The 23,301-nt window shown below is 40.9% G+C and overlaps 1 protein-coding gene and 1 long non-coding RNA gene across 20 annotated transcripts in view; one reads left to right on the forward strand and one right to left on the reverse strand.

Annotated features, from left to right (window-relative positions):
* IQCH (IQ motif containing H) overlaps positions 1 to 23,301 on the forward strand; it is a 247,385-nt gene that overhangs the window by 173,725 nt on the left and 50,359 nt on the right. The gene's annotated exons all lie outside the window — the stretch shown is intronic.
* The window catches only part of LOC103892544 (uncharacterized), a 99,042-nt gene that overhangs the window by 5,138 nt on the left and 70,603 nt on the right, over positions 1 to 23,301 (reverse strand). Inside the window, exon 6 of one of the 3 annotated variants that reach the window (XR_008513651.2) lies at positions 13,538 to 22,079. The exons of the other annotated variants lie outside the window; for them this stretch is intronic. This is a non-coding gene — a long non-coding RNA (uncharacterized LOC103892544). Of the gene's footprint in view, positions 1 to 13,537; positions 22,080 to 23,301 lie in introns of those variants that run through there. 3 annotated transcript variants of the gene reach the window in all.

Raw genomic sequence — 23,301 nt, forward strand, 5'->3', positions numbered from 1 at the left:
CATCTTCTTTGCCTACTCTATCTGTGCCCTACCCCTCCATGCCTCATGTGCTTGGATCCCAATCCTGTCATTTGTGTTTTATTTGTAATGCTCTTCATCATACTAAAGTTGCATATAGTCAAATCCAGCTCTTTTTCTTTTTTCTTTTCTTTTTTTTGTAGAGATAGGGTCTCGCTATGTTGCCCAGGCTGGTTTTGAACTGCTGGCCTTGAGCCATCCTCCTGCCTTGGCCTCCCAAAGTGCTTGGATTATAGGTGTGAGCCACTGTGCCTGGCCTCCAGCTCTTCTTCTAAATTGCTATATTACCTTGAACTTATCACTTTCCCTCATTTTCAGTTTTCTCAGCTATAAAATGAGGAGGTTAGCTTATTTTGCATCTGAGGTAACCTACAGTTCAAAACATTCTTTATTTCAATAACATTTTAAAGCGCTTATTTTCTGTATCAGCAAATTCAAATGTTAATAATAATCATCCACTTCAAAAAAATTATCACCAGGAAATAATCACAAAGATTTAAATACACATATATTAATCACATCATTATTAAGAATAGCAAAATATTTCAAATAGTCTAAATTCCAATAATAGTTTTTTTTTTTTTTTTTTTTGAAGCAGAATCTCCCTCTGTTGCCCAGGCTGGAGTGCAGTGGCGTGATCTTGCCTCACTGCAATCTTTGCCTCCCAGGCTCAAGTGATTCTCATGCCTCAGCCTCCTGAGTAGCTGGGATTACAGGCACACACCACGCCTGGCTAATTTTTGTATTTTTAGTGGAGACGGGGTTTCGCCATGTTGGAGAACATGTTGGCCTTGAACATGGCGAAACTGGTCTCGAACTCCTGGCCTCAAGTGATCCACCTGCCTTGGCCTCCCAAAATGCTGGGATTACAGGCGTGAGCCACCGCACCTGATCTCCAACTATAGAGAATATTTAGAGCAAATTATGATAGACCAATGAAATTGCATACTATGAAGACATTAAAACTAATGTTTTTAAAGAATATTTAACAGGAAACTATAGAATAGATAAAGGTAAAAAGCAGATCACAAGCAATATATGCAATATGATAATTTTATTTAAAAATATATATATAAATGCAGAGTTAAAAGAACCTAAAGATATATACTAAGATGTTACAAGTCATTATTTCTGGACAGCAAGATTGAAGGTGGCAGAGTAATGGTCCCCTAAAGATATCCACACCCTAATTCCCCAAATCTGTGAACATTATGTTGCATGGCAAAAGGACTTTGCATATGTGATTAAGTTAAGGATCTTGAGTTGGGAAGAGTAGCTTGCATTATCCAGGTGGACCCAATGTAATCACCAGGGTCCTTTTAAAAGAGAGGCAGGCTGGGTGCGGTGGCTCACACCTGTAATCCCAACACTTTGGGAGACCGAGGCGGGTGGATTACGAGGTCAGGAGTTTGAGACCAGCCTGACCAATATGGTGAAACCCCATCTCTACTAAAAATACAAAAATTAGCTGAGCATGGTGGTACGCGCCTGTAATCCCAGCTACTCAGGAGGCTGAGGCAGGAGAATCGCTTGAACCCGGGTGGTGGAGGTTGCAGTGAACTGAGACCATGCCACTGCACTCCAGCCTGGTGACAGAGTGAGACTCCATCTCAAAAAAAAAAAAAAAAAAAAAGAGAGAGAGAGAGAGGCAGGGGGATCATAGAAAGAGAAGGATTTGAAGATGCTGTGCTGCTGGCCTTGAACACGGAGGAAGGGACCATGAGCCAATGGCATGAGCCAATGGCATGAGCCAATGAAGGCACATGGCCTCTAGAAGCCAGAAAAGGAAAGGAAACAGATTCTCCTCTAGAGTCTCCAGGAGGAACAAAGCCCTGCCCACATCTTGATTTTTAGCCCAGTAAGACTTCTGACCCACAGAACTGTAAAATAATAAATCTGTGTTGTTTTAAGCCAGTAAGTTTGTGGCAATTGGTTGCAGCAGCAATAGGATACTAATATACAGGGTGGTTGCTATTTTGTTCTTTGTGTTTTCTGCAAAAGTAAACATGTATTATAGTCTAGGCTCAGTGGCTCATGTGTATAAACCCAGCACTTTGGGAGGCTGAGATGGGAGGATCACTTGAGTTCAGGAGTTTGAGATCAGCATAGGCAACATAGCAAAACCCTTGTCTCTACAAAAAATTTTTTAAAAATTAGCTGGACATGGATGATGTGCACCTATAGTCCCAGCTACTCAGGAGGCTGAGGTAGGAGGATAATTTGAGCCTGGGAGATTGAGGCTGCAGTGAGCCATGATCGTGCCACTGCACTCCAGCTTGAGCAACAGAACGAGACCCTGTCTCAAAAAAATAAAAAGTAAACATGTATTATATTTCTAATCAGAAAAAAATACATGAAGAACGATAATAAAAATTTGTATAGAATGTTATTGTTTGCAAAGCACTTTCACACACATGATCTTACTCACATACACACAGGTCTTACAATAGACATGGGAAGCAGAAAACTGAGGTGACTGCATCCATTTCAAATTCATGCCCACTGGCCCCAGCTGGGCCCCATAATTTACCATGCTGACGCAGGAGGGGCAAAGGGGACTGGGGGCCAAGGCAAAATAGGTAAAATGACAGCAATGCCTCATTTGATTCACAATTGTGAATCAACTCCAGATAAGAAAGTGGAGAATTCTTTCTAGACCTAAGGAGATGAGAATGAGGTTCTAGCAGAATAGAAGTTTTGGAAATGTAGGACTTAAATATTGGAAGCATCAAGTAGAACACACGGTCATTTTGTAATCAAGGAAGAAGGGGCTGGTCCCTGGGAAATGGAGATGGTGGAGCATGGTCTAAGACTACTCCTGCCAGTGGATTTAGGTCCAGGATTTTGGTACCCTAGAAATGGGGAAATTCTAGGCCTTCAGAGACGGCGCGCAGAGTACACGGCACTCCAGAATACACAGAGCTACAAGGCAGCCATGTTGGAGATCTGGCCTTCCCACATAGGATGATATTATGTAAAGGGATCCAAGCAGTAAACAAATAGCAGCAAAAGCTATTTCCAAATCCCAATGGGTCCTGGAGCCAGGATCAAGTATCTAGTAGGTTCTAGGAGGAATATGAAGTACCTACTAAAGGCTTTAAGTTGAGGAGGATGACATGTTCATTGAACAAACACCTTCGGATGACCTACTCTGGCTTCCTGTTAGGTGCTGTGGAAATAAACAAGACATCTTCTGTATCATGACAAAGCTTATTTCATATCCATCATCCCATTTTATTTGCTATACATACATGTACACAATTATTTTATACTTGTATTGATTCATAGGTATAAATATTGCCTCCATGAGATTTTTTTAATCCTTTAGAAAATGTACTAGGCCTTGAATTTTTTTTACCTCTTCATGATGTCTAACACAATGATGGTCACATTTGACCAGCACCTGATTATTATTTGTTGATTTATGGACTTTTGGAACTTCTAGATGATTCAGATCTTTTGTAGTTAATTACTCACTTTGGGGAAACTCTAAACAAAACAAGTGTTTATTGAGCATCTATTATGTATAAGCCATTATGCTAGTTGCTAGAGAAGCTACAAAGATGCAAAAGACATGGAAGTGCCTGCCCTTAGGGAGTTCACATTCTAGTTGGGAAGATAGGCTTGAAAAATGAGTAGCTTGAAATGTAATCCCTGATGTTGGAGGTGGCGCCTGCTGGGAGGTGTTTGGGTCATGGGAGTGGGTCCTTCGTGGCTTGGTGCTGTCCTTGTGATAGTGAGTTCTGGTCATTTGAAGCTGTGTGGCACCTCCTGCTCACTCTCTCTCTTGCGCTCACTCGTGCCTTGTGAGGTTTGGGCTCTCCCTTTACCTTCCGCTCTGATTTTACCCTTCCTGTGTCCTTGCCAGAAGCTGAGCAGATACTGGTGCTGCCATGTTTCCTGTACAGCCGACAAATATCCAAACAATAGCAATCGGCAACTTCATATTTAGAAATTACTGGCATTATTACCATCTAAATCTGTTTCACTTCTTGGAAAACCAGATGTATTTTACATAGAGAGAAAAAGTAATATGGGAAGTAGAAATCTGAATAAAGAATGGACTTTAGTTAACGTGAATGTATCAATATTTGTTAACTTTAACATATTTGCTATACTAATGGGAATGGTACTAATAGGATAAACTGGATATGAGGTATGTGGGAAATCTCTGTGCTGTCTTTGCACTTTTCTGTAAATCTAAAACACTCTTATTAAAAAATACCATTGGTGGTGGCTGTACCCCCAACTCAATCAATAAAGTCATTTTAAAATATGTAATATAAAAAAAAAAGAAAAATGAGTAGCAAGGAAAGGCTTAAGTGACAACTACGGAGAACAATAAAAGAGACATCAAAAAGATAATGTCAGTTTAACGGCCAAATGATTTTTCTACACTCATTCAGACAAGAGAAAGATCCCATCTGTTGGGAGCAATCAAGAAAGGTTTTGCAGAGAAGGTGGGATTTGAGCCGAAAGAAAATTAGGATATGAGGAGGGTAAGAAAGAGTGTATTCCAAGTGAGAAACAGGCTCACTTGGTGGGAAAGAGTGGTGGGAAAAAGCACAGAACACATATGGATAAAAATGAAGATCTAAGTCTTACAAATATCATGTTGTAATATGTAAATATCAAATAAACATACATTTATATAGCAATTCTCCCATTCCTGTTCCTCATATAAAAGTCTCTAAACAAACAGATTGGCAAAGATGCTCTATATGAAAATTCCCAAATTAAAAAATTCTTTCAGAACAAGATCATGTCCTGCATTTGCAGGGACGCGGATGTAGCTGGAGGTCATTATCCTTAGTAAACTAACACAGGAACAGAAAACCAAATACCGCATGTTCCCACTTATAAGTGGGAGCTAAATGATGAGAATACAGGGACACATAGAGGGGAACACCATGCACTGAGGCCTATCAAAGGGTGGAGGCTGGGAGGAGGGAGACGATCAGGAAAAATAACTCCTGGGTACTAGGGCTTAATACCTGGGTGATGAAATAATCTGTACAACAAACCCCCATGGCACAAGTTTACCTATGTAGCAAACCTGCACATGTACCCCGAACTTAAAAAAAACCACACATTGTTCTTCATATTTCACAGGAAATTGAATATATATAAGGTTCATTAATTATCATAGAATTTAGTTGAACATTTCCTACTGATATCAATAGTTTTTTAGATTGTAGCCTCTTGTTTCTTGAGGAGAATGGTGATCTGGCTTTTACCAAATAAAAGCTTCAGGTGATGGAAAAAGGAAAAAAAGTTCTTTTAGCCTGGGCATCAAGACTCATCTCTAAAATTAAAAATAAAAAATTAGGGAGAATGGAGCCAAGATGGCCGAATAGGAACAGCTCCGGTCTACAGCTCCCAGCGCGAGCGACGCAGAAGACGGGTGATTTCTGCATTTCCATCTGAGGTACCGTGTTCATCTCACTAGGGAGTGCCAGACAGTGGGCGCAGGTCAGTGGGTGAGTGCACCGTGCGCCAGCCGAAGCAGGGGCGAGGCATTGCCTCACTCGGGAAGCGCAAGGGGTCAGGGAGTTCCCCTTCCAGAGGTGACAGACGGCACCTGGAAAATCGGGCCACTCCCACCCGAATACTGTGCTTTTCCGACGGGCTTAGGAAACGGTGCCCCAGGAGAGTATAGCCCGCACCTGGCTCAGAGGGTCCTATGCCCACGGAGTCTCGCTGATTGCTAGCACAGCAGTCTGAGATCAAGCAGCAAGTCGGCAGCGAGGCTGGGGGAGGGGCGCCCGCCATTGCCCAGGCTCGCTTAGGTAAACAAAGCAGCCTGGAAGCTTGAACTGGGTGGAGCCCACCACAGCTCAAGGAGGCCTGCCTGCCTCTGTAGGCTCCACCTCTGGGGGCAGAGCACAGACAAACAAAAAGACAGCAGTAACCTCTGCAGACTTAAATGTCCCTGTCTGACAGCTGTGAGGAGAGCAGTGGTTCTCCCAGCACGCAGCTGGAGATCTGAGAACGGGCTGACTGCCTCCTCAAGTGGGTCCCTGACCCCTGACCCCCGAGCAGCCTAACTGGGAGGCACCCCCAGCAGGGGCAGACTGATATCTCACACGGCCGGCCAGGTACTCCAACAGACCTGCAGCTGAGGGTCCTGTCTGTTAGAAGGAAAACTAACAGAAAGGACATCCACACCAAAAACCCATCTGTACATCACCATCATCAAAGACCAAAAGTAGATAAAACCACAAAGATGGGGAAAAAACAGAGCAGAAAAACTGGAAACTCTAAAAACCAGAGTACCTCTCCTCCTCCAAAGGAACGCAGTTCCTCACCAGCAACGGAAAAAAGCTGGACGGAGAATGACTTTGACGAGCTGAGAGAAGAAGGCTTCAGACGATCAAATTACTCCGAGCTACGGGAGGATATTCAATCCAAAGGCAAAGAAGTTGAAAACTTTGAAAAAAATTTAGAAGAATGTATAACTAGAATAACCAATACAGAGAAGTGCTTAAAGGAGCTGATGGAGCTGAAAACCAAGGCTCGAGAACTACGTGAAGAATGCAGAAGCCTCAGGAGCCGATGCGATCAAATGGAAGAAAGGGTATCAGCCCTGGAAGATGAAATGAATGAAATGAAGCGAGAAGGGAAGTTTAGAGAAAAAAGAATAAAAAGAAACGAGCAAAGCCTCCAAGAAATGTGGGACTATGTGAAAAGACCAAATCTACGTCTGATTGGTGTACCTGAAAGTGACGGGGAGAATGGAAACAAGTTGGAAAACACTCTGCAGGATATTATCCAGGAGAACTTCCCCAATCTAGCAAGACAGGCCAACATTCAGATTCAGGAAATACAGAGAACGCCACAGAGATACTCCTCGAGAAGAGCAACTCCAAGACACATAATTGTCAGATTCACCAAAGTTGAAATGAAGGAAAAAATGTTAAGGGCAGCCAGAGAGAAAGGTCGGGTTACCATCAAAGGGAAGCCCATCAGACTAACAGCGGATCTCTCGGCAGAAACCCTACAAGCCAGAAGAGAGTGGGGGCCAATATTCAACATTCTTAAAGAAAAGAATTTTCAACCCAGAATTTCATATCCTGCCAAACTAAGCTTCATAAGTGAAGGAGAAATAAAATACTTTACAGACAAGCAAATGCTAAGAGATTTTGTCACCACCAGGCCTGCCCTAAAAGAGCTCCTGAAGGAAGCGCTAAACATGGAAAGGCACAACCGGTACCAGCCACTGCAAAATCATACCGAAATGTAAAGACCATTGAGACTAGGAAGAGACTGCATCAACTAACGAGCAAAACATCGAGCTAACATCATAATGACAGGATCAAATTCACACATAACAATATTAACTTTAAATGTAAATGGACTAAATGGTCCAATTAAAAGACACAGACAGGCAAATTGGATAAAGACTCAAGACCCATCAGTGTGCTGTATTCAGGAAACCCATCTCACGTGCAGAGACACACATAGGTTCAAAATAAAAGGATGGAGGAAGATCTACCAAGCAAATGGAAAACAAAAAAAGGCAGGGGTTGCAATCCTAGTCTCTGATAAAACAGACTTTAAACCAACAAAGATCAAAAGAGACAAAGAAGGCCATTACATAATGGTAAAGGGATTAATTCAACAAGAAGAGCTAACTATCCTAAATATATATGCACCCAATACAGGAGCACCCAGATTCATAAAGCAAGTCCTGAGTGACCTACAAAGAGACTTAGACTCCCACACATTAATAATGGGAGACTTTAACACCCCACTGTCAACATTAGACAGATCAACGAGACAGAAAGTCAACAAGGATACCCAGGAATTGAACTCAGCTCTGCACCAAGCAGACCTAATAGACATCTACAGAACTCTCCACCCCAAATCAACAGAATATACATTTTTTTCAGCACCACACCACACCTATTCCAAAATTGACCATATACTTGGAAGTAAAGCTCTCCTCAATAAATGTAAAAGAACAGAAATTGTAACAAACTGTCTCTCAGATCACAGTGCAATCAAGCTAGAACTCAGGATTAAGAATCTCACTCAAAACCGCTCAACTACGTGGAAACTGAACAACCTGCTCCTGAATGACTACTGGGTACATAACGAAATGAAGGCAGAAATAAAGATGTTCTTTGAAACCAACGAGAACCAAGACACAACATACCAGAATCTCTGGGATGCATTCAAAGCAGTGTGTAGAGGGAAATTTATAGCACTAAATGCCCACAAGAGAAAGCAGGAAAGATCCAAAATTGACACCCTAACATCACAATTAAAAGAACTAGAAAAGCAAGAGCAAACACATTCAAAAGCTAGCAGAAGGCAAGAAATAACTAAAATCAGAGCAGAACTGAAGGAAATAGAGACACAAAAAACCCTTCAAAAAATAAATGAATCCAGGAGCTGGTTTTTTGAAAGGATCAACAAGATTGATAGACCGCTAGCAAGATTAATAAAGAAAAAAAGAGAGAAGAATCAAATGGATGCAATAAAAAATGATAAAGGGGATATCACCACCGATCCCACAGAAATACAAACTACCATCAGAGAATATTACAAACACCTCTATGCAAATAAACTAGAAAATCTAGAAGAAATGGATAAATTCCTCAACACATACACCCTCCCATGACTAAACCAAGAAGAAGTTCAATCTCTGAATAGAGCAATAACAGGAGCTGAAATTATGGCAATAATCAATAGCTTACCAACCAAAAAAAGTCCAGGACCAGATGGGTTCACAGCCGAATTCTACCAGAGGTACAAGGAGGAGCTGGTACCATTCCTTCTGAAACTATTCCAATCAATAGAAAAAGAGGGAATCCTCCCTAACTCATTTTATGAGGCCAGCATCATCCTGATACCAAAGCCTGGCAGAGACACAACAAAAAAAGAGAATTTTAGACCAATATCCTTGATGAACATTGATGCAAAAATCCTCAATAAAATACTGGCAAACAGAATCCAGCAGCACATCAAAAAGCTTATCCACCATGATCAAGTGGGCTTCATCCCTGGGATGCAAGGCTGGTTCAATATACGCAAATCAATAAATGTAATCCAGCATATAAACAGAACCAAAGACAAAAACCACATGATTATCTCAATAGATGCAGAAAAGGCCTTTGACAAAATTCAACAACCCTTCATGCTAAAAACTCTCAATAAATTAGGAATTGATGGGACGTATCTCAAAATAATAAGAGCTATTTATGACAAACCCACAGCCAATATCATACTGAATGGGCAAAAACTGAAAGCATTCCCTTTGAAAACTGGCACAAGACAGGGATGCCCTCTCTCGCCACTTCTATTCAACATAGTGTTGGAAGTTCTGGCCAGGGCAATTAGGCAGGAGAAGGAAATCAAGGGTATTCAATTAGGAAAAGAGGAAGTCAAATTGTCCCTGTTTGCAGATGACATGATAGTATATCTAGAAAACCCCATTGTCTCAGCCCAAAATCTCCTTAAGCTGATAAGCAACTTCAGCAAAGTCTCAGGATACAAAATCAATGTGCAAAAATCACAAGCATTCTTATACATCAATAACAGACAAACAGAGAGCCAAATCATGAGTGAACTCCCATTCACAATTGCTTCAAAGAGAATAAAATACCTAGGAATCCAACTTACAAGGGATGTGAAAGACCTCTTCAAGGAGAACTACAAACCACTGCTCAAGGAAATAAAAGAGGATACAAACAAATGGAAGAACATTCCATGCTCATGGGTAGGAAGAATCAATATCATGAAAATGGCCATCCTTCCCAAGGTAATTTACAGATTCAATGCCATCCCCATCAAGATACCAATGACTTTCTTCACAGAATTGGAAAAAACTACTTTAAAGTTCATATGGAACCAAAAAAGAGCCCGCATCGCCAAGTCAATCCTAAGCCAAAAGAACAAAGCTGGAGGCATCACGCTACCTGACTTCAAACTATACTACAAGGCTACAGTAACCAAAACAGCATGGTACTGGTACCAAAACAGAGATATAGATCAATGGAACAGAACAGAGCCGTCAGAAATAATGCCACATATCTACAACCATCTGATCTTTGACAAACCTGAGAAAAACAAGAAATGGGGAAAGGATTCCCTATTTAATAAATGGTGCTGGGAAAACTGGCTAGCCATATGTAGAAAGCTGAAACTGGATCCCTTCCTTACACCTTATACAAAAATCAATTCAAGATGGATTAAAGACTTAAATGTTAGACCTAAAACCATAAAAACCCTAGAAGAAAACCTAGGCAATACCATTCAGGACATAGGCATGGGCAAGGACTTCATGTCTAAAACACCAAAAGCAATGGCAACAAAAGCCAAAATTGACAAATGGGATCTAATTAAACTAAAGAGCTTCTGCACAGCAAAGGAAACTACCGTCAGAGTGAACAGGCAACCTACAAAATGGGAGAAAATTTTCGCAACCTACTCATCTGACAAAGGGCTAATATCCAGAATCTACAATGAACTCCAACAAATTTACAAGAAAAAAACAAACAACCCCATCAAAAAGTGGGCGAAGGACATGAACAGACACTTCTCAAAAGAAGACATTTATGCAGCCAAAAGACACATGAAAAAATGCTCACCATCACTGGCCATCAGAGAAATGCAAATCAAAACCACAATGAGATACCATCTCACACCAGTTAGAATGGCGATCATTAAAAAGTCAGGAAACAACAGGTGCTGGAGAGGATGTGGAGAAATAGGAACACTTTTACACTGTTGGTGGGACTGTAAACTAGTTCAACCCTTGTGGAAGTCAGTGTGGCGATTCCTCAGGGATCTAGAACTAGAAATTCCATTCGACCCAGCCATACCATTACTGGGTATATACCCAAAGGACTATAAATCATGCTGCTATAAAGACACATGCACACATATGTTTATTGCCGCATTATTCACAATAGCAAAGACTTGGAACCAACCCAAATGTCCAACAATGATAGACTGGATTAAGAAAATGTGGCACATCTACACCATGGAATACTATGCAGCCATAAGAAATGATGAGTTCATGTCCTTTGTAGGGACATGGATGAAATTGGAAATCATCATTCTCAGTAAACTATCGCAAGAACAAAAAACCAAACACCGCATATTCTCACTCATAGGTGGGAATTGAACAATGAGAACACATGGACACAGGAAGGGGAACATCACACTTCAGGGACTGTTGTGGGTTGGGGGGAGGGGGGAGGGATAACATAGGGAGATATACCTAATGCTAGATGACGAGTTGGTGGGTGCAGTGCACCAGCATGGCACATGTATACATATGTAACTTACCTGCACATTGGGCACATGTACCATAAAACCTAAAGTATAATAATAATAATAATAATAATAATAATTACAATAAAATAAAAAAAAAGAAAAAAAAAAATTAGCTGGGCATGGTGGCACACATCTGTAATCCTACCTACATGGGAGGCTGAGGCAGGAGGATCACTTAAGCCCAGGAGTTGGAGGCTGCAATGAGCTAGGATCCCGCCACTGCACTCCAGCCTGGATGACAGAGCAAGACCCTGTCTCAAAAATAAATTAATTAATTAACACTTATTTTAGATAACTGTGAACTTTGAAACAACAATCTTTATTATGAGCATTGATAGTTATTACTTTTTTTGAAAAAGGAAATTAAAGAAAATCCAATCTTTAAGAAGAATTGATATGAAAAACAGCTACTAGAGAGTAGTAATGGCCCTTCCAAAACATAAGGTTAGCTATAGAAAGGAAATAAGACTTGTCACAAAGTACAAATTGTGAGGAAAGATGAAAATGGAGGCCCTGATGTATACCACAGTATATCCCATAAAGTCTGAAAACGATTTCTAAGAGTTTCTAAATACACAATATCAGCCTAGAATAAAAAAAATCTGAAAATGTTTTCATTGCAATGGCAACAGGTTCTGGCCCCAGTCTTTCCACTAACTAGTGTGATACTGTAGACAATTCACTTGACCTCTCTGAGCCTTGTTTTTTTGTTATCAACTGGTAAATTCCTGCCCTCCTCCTCACAGTATGTTCTGAGAGGCTGAGCAGATATAAGGTGCTGTTCTTATTAAATCAAATGGCATAACCACATGTAAAACTGTCACAGGAGCCCTCAGCAGGTTCACAAACTGTGAGTTGAATCAGAATTGAATTAGCATTATTTTTAAAAGTCACTGAGCATTATCATCATCTCAAATGAATACACTTATTTCAGAGAATGGAAAAACCAAAGTCTACATAAATATCATAATTCCTTCTTGTTCACTGCTGTATACCCAGCACCTAGCACCCTGTCTAGCATATAACAGATGTTCAATAAATATTTATTAAATGAATGAATGAATACTTCTCTCTGAATCCCCCTCTAGTACTCTCATTTGCAAGATCTCCCTATCTCTGTTTTCAAGATATACAAGGTATTCACCAGGGAGCTCAATGAGATTTACTTTTTCTCTTTAGGGAAGGTATTTTATTTATATGGAAGAAGGCTAACAGAATATATCTAAATTAAAATTTAATAGGCCTTTGGTATAAACAGAAGTACCTATTATTCAGTGTTTTAAAGTGCTATAGTGGGCAGATTGTTAATCACAAGTTAATACCTAGTGAAGGGAAAATACATCCCAAAGGACTTTGAAGCATTAAAGTTAAAGACCTTCTCCCTTTAAAAGGTCTGTATCTTTGTGTCAATGAAAAAGACCTATAATATGCAAGTAATAGTAATGATGATGGCAAAGATGGTGACTTCTACAATAAGCACATGGGCAATAATGACAAATTTTTCCAGTGAAAATTACAATTCTGTTTCTTAACACTGATAGTGCAGGTAAACTAGTGGCCAACTTTGCTATGTATATATTACCATTTGTGACTGTCCTTAAATGTTTGGTTAACCCGCCTTACACTGTAAACCTTGACACTGAGAAATATTGAACCCAAGCCTAAACATCAGCTCTTGGGTAGAATTTTGGTTGATCTACATATAACGGACCTAGTTCCTCTGTTTACATCAGCTGTTCCCCCAGGACTTCCTCAAAAGATGCCCATTCTCATCATGGAGCTCTTTGCTTCCTTTCAAATGAAACCAAGACACCTCTCTGGACTTAGGGATCTTTAACTTGAATCACCAGAAACATGGCCAGGGTGAGGAAAATCTGGACACTCACACTGCACCCTGCTGTCTCCAGCAGGTACTACATTTCTGCAGGACTCAGGAGGGCAGGAGGTAGGAAAAAAGGAAAAGGCTCCCTACTAATGCCAATAAAGACCATAAGGTTCTTCACCTATAAGCATTTATAGCTTGCCCCAGCATCCCAAAACAAAGCTGAAGTTGTTCCTACTTCCAGCTGTCACCTGTGGTCAAGACTTTTTATGTGATAAATTTTCTCTTGCAAAATTGTCCTTCTCCGATCCCAGCTTTATTGAGGTATAACTAACCCAAAAAAAGTATTTTTATTTAAGGTGTACAACATGATATTTCAATATAATATACTTTGTGAAATGATTACCACAATCAAGCTAATTAACATATCTGTCATCTCACTTGGATACGTGTGTGTGTGTGGTCAGAACTTAAGATCTACTCTCTTAGCAAATTTCAGGTATATAATATGTGGTTATTAACTATAGTCACCATGCTATACGTTAGGTCTCCAGAATTCATTCATCTTATAACTGAAGGTTTGTACCCTTTAACCAGCATCTCCCCATTTCCCCCACCTTCCGACCCCTGGTAATCACTCATCTACCTTCTGTTGCTATAAGTTTGATTTTTTTGGATTCCACATGTAAATGAGATCATGCAGTATTTGTCTTTCTGTGTCTGGCTTATTTCACTTAGCATACTATCCTCCAGGTTCATTCATATTGTCATGAATGACAGAATTTCCTTCTTTTTTAAGGCTAAATAATATTCCAATGTGTATATACATGTATACATATATACATACACACCACAATTTCTTCATCCTTTCATCTGTCATCAGCTGACACTTAGGTTGTTTCCATGTCTTGGCTATTATGAATAATGCTGCAATGAACACGGTAGTGCAGATATCTCTTCAAGATTTTATTTTCTTTGGCTACGCACTCAGAAGTGGGATTGGTGGATCATACGGTAGTTCTGTGTTTAAGTTTTTGAGGAACCTCCATACAGTTTTCCACAGCGGCTGTACTAATTTACATTCCCACTAACAGTGTATAAGGGTTCCCTTTCTCCACATTCTCACCAACACTTATCTTTTGTCTTTTTTTTTTTTTTTTTTTTTGATGGAGTCTCGCTCTGTTGCCCCGGCCGGAGTGCGGTGGCGTGGCTCACTGCAACCTCCGCCTCCAGGGTTCAGCGATTCTCCTGCCTCAGCCTACTGAGTAGCTGGGACTACAGGCACGCACCACCACGCCCAGCTAATTTTTGTATTTTTAGTAGAGATGGGGTTTCACCATGTTAGCCAGGCTGGTCTTGAACTCCTGACCTCGTGATCCACCCACCTCGGCCTCCCAAAGTGCTGGGATTACAGGCGTGAGCCACTGAACCCAGCCTTCTTTTGTCTTTGATAATAGCCATCTGTAGAGGTGTGAAGTGATATCTCACTGTGGGTTTGATTTGCATTTCCCTGATCATCAGTGATGCTGAGCACCTTTCATATACCTGTTGGCCATTTGTATGTCTTTAAAAAAAAGTCTATATTCAGGCGGGGTGTGTAATGCCTGTAATCTTAGCACCTCTGGAGGCTGAGGTGGGCAGATCACTTTAGGCCAGGAGTTTGAGACCAGCCTGGCCAACATGGTGAAAACCTGTCTTTATTAAAAATAGAAAAATTGTCCGGTGTGGTGGTGCAAGCCTGTAATCCCAGCTACTGGGGAGGCTAAGGCAAGAGAATTGCTTGAACCAGGGAGGCAGAGGTTGCAGTGAGCCAAGACTGCACCACTGCACTCCAGCCTTAGTGAGATTCTGTCTCAAAAAAATAAAAGTTGGCTGGGTGTGGTGACTCACGCCTGTAATCCCAGCACTTTAGGAGGCTGAGGCGGGTGGATCACCTGAGGTCAGGAGTTCGGGATCAGCCTGGCCAACATGGTGAAATCTTGTCTCTATTAGAAATACAAAAATTAGCCAGGCATAGTGGTGCGCACCTGTAATCCCAGCTACTTGGAGGCTGAGGCATGAGAATCTCTTGAACCCAGGAGGCAGAGGTTGTAATGAGCCAAGATGGCATCACTGCACTCCAACCTGGGTGGGTGACAGAGCAAGACCCTGTCTAAAAAAAAAAAAAAAAAAAGTCTACTCAGATCCTTTGCCCATTTTTTAATCAGGTTATTTGGGGGTGTTTGCTATTAAGTTGTAGGAGTTCTGCAAAATTATCCTTAATATTCATTTTAACTTAATTTTACCTGTAATGTAAATGTTGGGGTGGAAAAGTACATTTGCTTTAGGCTTTACCTATTTCTTAAGACAATCCTGAATCACCCCCTCCCAGCGTATGGTACCACTGGTTGCTTCTCTAATTGATCATATCCACAAGACTCTCCAGAACACACAAGCTTGGTGGCTCCATATTCAATAAATGCATGATCGAGACCCACTGAAGGAAGCCGACTGCTCCTGCAGGACCCAGGAGACACCCCAAATACTGTGAGTGCCCTAACTGCAGAAGTAGGAAAGGGAGACCCTCCTCTCTCGAACACACACCCCCACACTGGAGAAGCTGAAGGTCTATTTGCTGGAGAAGTTTTTCACTTTACCTGGAGCTGAGTCAATTAAGAGAGCCAAGGGAAATACAGGGGTAGAGGAAGAAGCAGAAAGGCCCTAGGAGCTCGCTGCATCCCCTAGCAGCCCGTTTCTGCCTGGCACCACAGGGATCCATCAGGAGGGTGGCCAGAGGAGCAGGGGGTAAATCTCCACAGGGAGAAGGAATTCTCTAGCTGAAGTTTGTAACAACTTGAACAGGGTGAGAAGCCTCCTGGCGAGAACTCAGGGGAGGGCACAAATCCGGTGTGCAGACTCCACAGGCAGAGGAAGAACCAAGCCCTTTTCTTTCTAGCCTGGGACAAGTTTTCAAGCCCGTCTTGCCCTCTGCCTGGAAACAGACTCGGGGCTGTTGTGGAGAGGCATGGTGGGAGTGAGACTGGCCCTTTGGTTTGCATGGGAGCTACGTGAGGCCTGTGACTGCCGGCTTTCTCCCACTTCCCTGACAACTTGCATGACTCAGCAGAGGCAGCCATAATTCCCCTAGGTACACAACTCTAGTGACCTGGGAACCTCACCCCCATCCCCCACAACAGCCACAGCAAGACCTGCCCAAGGAGAGTCTGAGCTCAGACAGACGTAGCCCCACCCCCACCTGATGGTCCTTCCCTATCCACCCTGGTAGCAGAAGACAAAGGGCATATAATCTTGGAAGTTCTAGGGCCCACCCACCGCCAGTCACTCTCCACACTACTATAGCTGATGCTTTCTGGAAAGCGCCATCTCCTGGCAGGCGGCCAACCAGCACAAAAATAGAGCATTAAACTACCAAAGTTAAGAACCTTTATGGAATCCATTGCATCCCCCTGCCACCTCCACTGGAACAGGCACTGGTATCTGCTGAGAAACCCATAGACGGTTCACATCACAGGACTCTATGCAGACAACCCCTAATACCAACCCAGAGCCGGGTAGACTTGGTGGGTGGCTAGACCCAGAAGAGAGACAACAATCACTGCATTTCGGCTCACAGGAAGCCACATCCATAGGGAAAGGGGGAGAGTACTACATCAAGGGAACAACCCGTGGGACAAAAGAATCTGAACAACAGCCTGCAGCCCTAGACCTTCCCTCTGACAGAGGCTAACCAAATGAGAAGGAACCAGAAAACCAACCCTGGTAATATGATAAAACAAGGCTCTTCAACACCCTCCAAAAAATCACACTAGTTCGCCAGCAATGAATCCAAACCAAGAAATCCCTGATTTATATGAAAAAGAATTCAGGAGGTTAGTTATTAAGCTAATCAGGGAGGGACCAGAGAAAAGCAAAGCCCAGTGCAAGGACATCCAAAAAATGATAAGAAGTGAAGGGAGAAATATTCAAGGAAATAGCTTAAAGAAAAAACAATAAAAAATTCAGGAAACATTGGACACACTTTTAGAAATGCAAAATGCTCTAGAAAGTCTCAGCAATAGAATTGAACCAATAGAAGAAAGAAATTCAGAGCTTGAAGACAAGGTCTTCGAATTAACCCAATCCGACAAAGACAAAGAAAAAAGAATAAGAAAATACGAACAAAGCCTCCAAGAAGTCTGGGATTATGTTAAATGACCAAACCTGAGAATAATCAGTGTTCCTGAGGAAGAAAAGAATTCTAAAAGCTTGGAAAACATATTTGGGGAAATAATCAAGGAAAACTTCCCCAGCCTTGTGGGAGACCTAGACATCCAAATACAAGAAGCAAAAAGAACACCTGGAAAATTTATTTCAAAAAGATCTTTACCTAGGCACATTGTCATCAGGTTATCCAAAGTTAAGACAAAGGAAAGAATCTTAAGAGCTAGCTGTGAGAGAGAGACAAAAAACCAAACACCGGATGTTCTCACTCATAGGTGGGAATTGAACAATGAGAACACTTGGAGACAGGAAGGGGAACATCACACACCGGGGCCTGTCGTGGGGTGGGGGGAGGGGGGAGGGATAGCATTAGGAGATATACCTAATGTAAGTGACGAGTTAATGGGTGCAGCACACCAACGTGGCACATGTATACATATGGAACAAACCTGCACATTGTGCACATGTACCCTAGAACTTAAAAAGTATAAAAAAAAAAAAAGCTGTGAGAGAGAAGCACCAGGTAACCTATGAAGGAAAACCTGTCAGGTTAACAGCAGATTTCTCAGCAGAAACCCTACAAGCTAGAAGGGATTGGGGACCTATCTTCAGCCTCCTCAAACAAAACAATTATTAGCCAAGAATTTTGAATCCAGTGAAACTAAGCATCATATATGAAGGAAAGATACAGTTGTTTTCAGACAAACAAATGCTGAGAGAATTCGCCATTACCAAGCCACCACTACAAGAACTGCTAAAAGGAGCTCTAAATCTTGAATCAAATCCTGGAAACACATCAAAGCAGAACTTCCTTAAAGCATAAATCACACAGGACCTATAAAACAAAAATATAAGTTAAAAAGCAAAAACAAAATCAAAGTACACAGGCAACAAACAGCAGGATGAATGCAATGGTACCTCATATTTCAACACTAACATTGAATGTAAATGGCCTAAATGCTCCACTTAAAAGATACAGAACTGCAGAATGGATAAGAACTCACCAACCAACTATCTGCTCCTTCAGGAGACTCATCTAACACATAAGGACTCACATAAACTTAAGGGTGTGAAAAAAGGCATTTCATGCAACTGGGCACCAAAAGCAAGCAGGGGTAGCTATTCTTATATCACACAAAACAAACTTTAAAGCAACAGCAGTTAAGAGACAAAGAGGGACATTATATAATGGTAAAGGACCTTGTCCAACAGGAAAATATCACAATCCTAAACATATATGCATGTAACACTGGAGCTCCCAAATTTCTAAAACAATTACTAATAGACCAAAGAAATGAGATAGACAGCAAAGCAATAATAGTGGGGGACTTCAATGCTCCACTGACACCACTAGACAGGTCATCAAGACAGAAAATCAACAAAGAAATAATGGATTTAAACTATACCTCAGGACAAATGGACTTAACAGATATATACAGAACATTTCATCCAACAACCGTGGAATACACATTCTATTCAACAGCGCATGGAACTTTCTCCAAGGTAGACCATATGATAGGCCATAAAACAGCCTCAATTTAAGAAAAGTGAAATTACATCAAGCATTCTCTCAGACCACAGTAGAATAAAACTGGAAATCAACTCGAAAAGGAACCTGCAAAACCATGCAAATACATGGAAATTAAATAACCTGCTCCTGAATGAGCACTGGGTCAAAACAAAATCAAGATGGAAATTAAACAATTATTTGAACTGAATAACAATAATGACACAACCTATCAAAACCTCTGGGATACAGCAAAGGCGGTGCTAAGAGGAAAGTTCATAGCCCTAAATGCCTACCTCAACAAGACTGAAATAGCACAAAATGACATTCTAAGGTCACACCTCAAGGAACTAGAGAAACAAGAAAGGAAATTACCCAGCAGAAGAAAGGAAATTACCAAGATCAGAGCAGAACTAAATGAAATTGAAACAAAACAAAACAAAAACAATACAAACGATAGGCTGGGCGCAGTGGCTCACACCTGTAATCCCAGCACTTTGGAAGGCCGAGGTGGGCGGATCACCTGAGGTCAGGAGTTTGAGACCAGCCTGACTGACCAACATGGAGAAACCCCGTCTCTGCTAAAAACACAAAAAATTAGTTGGGCGTGACGGTGCATGCCTGTAATCCCAGCTACTTGGGAGGCTGAGGCAGGAGAATCACTTGAACCCAGGAGGCAGAGGTTGCACTGAGCCGAGATCACGCCATTGCACTCCAGCCTGGGCAACAAGAGCAAAACTCCGTCTCAAAAAAAAAAAAAAAAAAAAAATACAAACGATAAATGAAACGAAAAGCTGGTTCTTTGAAAAGATAAATAAAATGGATAGACCATTAGCAAGATTAACCAAGAAAAGAAAAGAGAAAATCCAAATAACCTCACTAAGAAACAAAACAGGAGATATTAGAACTGATGCTGCAGAAAGACAAAAGATCATTGAAGGCTACTATGAACACCTTTACGCACATAAACTAGAAAACCTAGAAGAAATGGATAAATTCCTGGAAAAATACAACCCTCCTAGCTTAAATCAGGAAGAATTAGATACCCTGAACAGACCAATAACAAGCAAAGAGATTGAAATGGTAATTTAAAAGTTACCAACAAAGAGTCCAAGACCAGACGGATTCACAGCAGAGTTGTACCAGACATTCAAAGAAGAATTGGTACCAATCCTTTTGACACCATTCCACAAGACAGAGAAATAAGAAATCCTCCCTAATTCATTTTATGAAGTCAGCGTCGCCCTAATACCAAAACCAGGAAAGGACACAACCAAAAAAGAAAACCGATATCCTTGATGAACATTGATGCTAAAATCTTTAACAAAATACTAGCTAACCAAATCCAACAACATATCAAAAAGATAATCCACCATGATCAAGTGGGTTTTATACCACGGATGCAGGGATGGTTTAACATATGCAAGTCAATAAATGTGATACACTACATAAACAGAATTAAAAACAAAAGTCACATGATCATCTCAATAGATACAGAAAAAGCATTCGACAAAATCCAGCATTCCTTTATTATTAAAACTCTCAGCAAAATCGGCATACAAGGGACATAGCTTAATGTAATAAAAGCCATCTATGACAAACCCACAGCCAACGTAATACTGAATGGGGAAAAGTTGAAAGCATTCCCTCTGAGAACTGGAATAAGACAGGGATGCCCACTCTCACCACCCCTCTTTAACATAGCACTGGAAGTCCTAGCCAGACCAATCAGACAAGAGAAAGAAATAAAGGGCATCCATATCGGTAAAGAGGAAGTCAAACTGTTACCGTTTGCTGATGATACAATCATTTACCTTGAAAACCCTAAGGACTCCTCCAGAAAGCTCCTAGAACTGATAAAAGAATTCAGCAAAGTTTCCAGATACAAGATTAATGTACACAAATCAGTAGCTCTTCTATATACCAACAGCGACCAAGTGGAGAATCAAATCAAGAACTCAAGTCATTTTGCAATGGCTGCAAGAAAAAAGAAAAAGAATACTTAGGAATATACCTAACCAAGGAGTCAAAAGACCTTTGCAAGGAAAACTACAAAATACTGCTGAAAGAAATCATAGACCACACAAACAAATGGAAACACATCCTATGCTCATGGATGGGTAGACTCAATATTGTGAAAATGACCATACTGCCAAAAGCAATCTACAAATTCAATACAATCCCCATCAAAATACCACCATCCTTCATCACAGAATTAGAAAAAACAATTCTAAAATTCATACGGAACCAAAAAAGAGCCCAGATGGCCGAAGCAAGACTAAGCCAAAAGAACAACTCTGGAGGCATCACACTACCTGATTTCAAACTATACCATAAGGCCATAGTCACCAAAACAGCATGGTACTGGTGTAAAAATAGGCACATAGACCAATGGAACTAAATAGAGAACCCAGAAATAAACCCAAATACTTACAGCCAACTAATCTTTGACAAAGCAAACAAAAACATAAAGTGGGGAAACGACACCCTTTGCAACAAATGGTGCTGGGATAATTGGCTAGCCACATTTAGGAGAATGAAACTGGATCCTCATCTCTCATCTTATACAAAAATCAACTCAAGATAGATTAAGGACTTAAACCTTAGAACTGAAACTGTAAAAATTCTAGAAGATAACATTGGAAAACCCCTTCTAGACATTGGCTTAGGCAAGGATTTCATGATCAAGAACCCAAAAGCAAATGCAATAAAAACAAAGGTAAATAGCTGGGACCTAATTAAACGAAAGGGCTTTTGCACAGCAACAGTCAGCAGAGTAAACAGACAACCCGGAGTGGGAGAAAGTCTTTGCAATCTGTACGTCTGACAAAGGGCTAATATCCAGAATCTACAACGAACTCAAACAAATCAGTAAGAAAAAAACAATCCCATCAAAAAATGGGCTATGGACATGAATAGACAGTTCTCAAAAGAAGATATACAAATGGCCAATAAATATATGAAAAAGGCCAGGCATGGTGGCTCATGCCTGTAATCCCAGCACTTTGGGAGGCCGAGGCGGGCAGATCACCTGAGATCGGGAGTTCGAGACCAGCCTGACCAACATGGAGAAACCCCATCTCTACTAAATATACCCAGTTAGCCAGGCATGGTGGTGCGCGCCTGTAATCCCAGCTACTCAGGAGGCTGAGGCAGGAGAATCACTTGAATCCAGGAGGCGGAGGTTGTGGTGCGCCGAGATCACGCCATTGCACTCCAGCCTGGGCAACAGGAGCAAAACTCCATCTAAAAAAAAAAAAGAAAAGAAAAAATGCTCAACATCATTAATGATCAGGGAAATGCAAATCAAAACCACAATGCAATATCACCTTACTCCTGCAAGAATGGCCATAATCAAAAAATCAAAAAACAGTAGGTGTTGGCGTGGATGCGGTGTACAGGGAACGCTTCTACACTGCTGGTGGGAATGTAAACTAGTACAGCCACTATGGAAGACAGTGTGGAGATTCCTTAAAGAACTAAAAATAGAACTACCACTTGATCCAGCAGTCCCACTACTGGATATCTACCCAGAGGAAAAGAAGTCATTATTCAAAAGAGATGCTTGCACATGCATATTTATAGCAGCACAATTCACAATTGCAAAATCATGGAACCAACCCAAATGCCCATCAATCAACAAGTGGATAAAGAAACTGTGATATATATATCATACATACATATATATACACATATATATATCATACATATATACACATATATATATCATACATACATATATATATATATACACACATACACATATATATGATGGAATACTATGCAGCCATAAAAAGGAATGAATTAACAGCCTTTGTAGTCACCTGGATGAGATTGGAGACTGTTATTCTAAGTGAAGTAACTCAGGAATGGAAAACCAGACATCGTATGTTCTCACTGATATGTGGGAGCTAAGCTATGAGGACTCAAAGGCATAAGAATGATACAATCGACTTTGGGGACTTCGGGGGAAGAGTGGGAGGGGGTGAGGGATAAAAGACCACAAATATGATGCAGTGTATACTGCTCAGGTGATGGATGCAGCAAATTTTCACAAATCACCACTAAAGAACTTACTCATGTAACCAAATACCACCAGTACCCCAGTAACTTATGGACTAAAATAAAATAAATAAATGCATTATCGTCCTACCTCCCACATATTACCTTCATTCCTACAATTTGCTTTTCTTTTTTTCTCTGCTGATATACAACTTCGCTTCCTTCAAAACATATTTCAAAGTCCAACTCATCATGGATCCCCCTTAAAGTGCCACTTCATCCTCTAGCCCTAGCTCAGATCTGAAGTATAGCACTGATGGCCAGAGTAATTACGAATGATAATATTAACTACTTATTGTATTTTTGTCATGTGCCAAGCACTCTGTTATGTATTTTACATGTAGTAACCCTAATCTTCACATCCTGAGAAGTATTATTATCCCTAATTTACAAATGAGGAAACTGA

Source organism: Pongo abelii, chromosome 16, assembly GCF_028885655.2.
Source record: "Pongo abelii isolate AG06213 chromosome 16, NHGRI_mPonAbe1-v2.0_pri, whole genome shotgun sequence".
NCBI lineage: Eukaryota > Metazoa > Chordata > Mammalia > Primates > Hominidae > Pongo > Pongo abelii.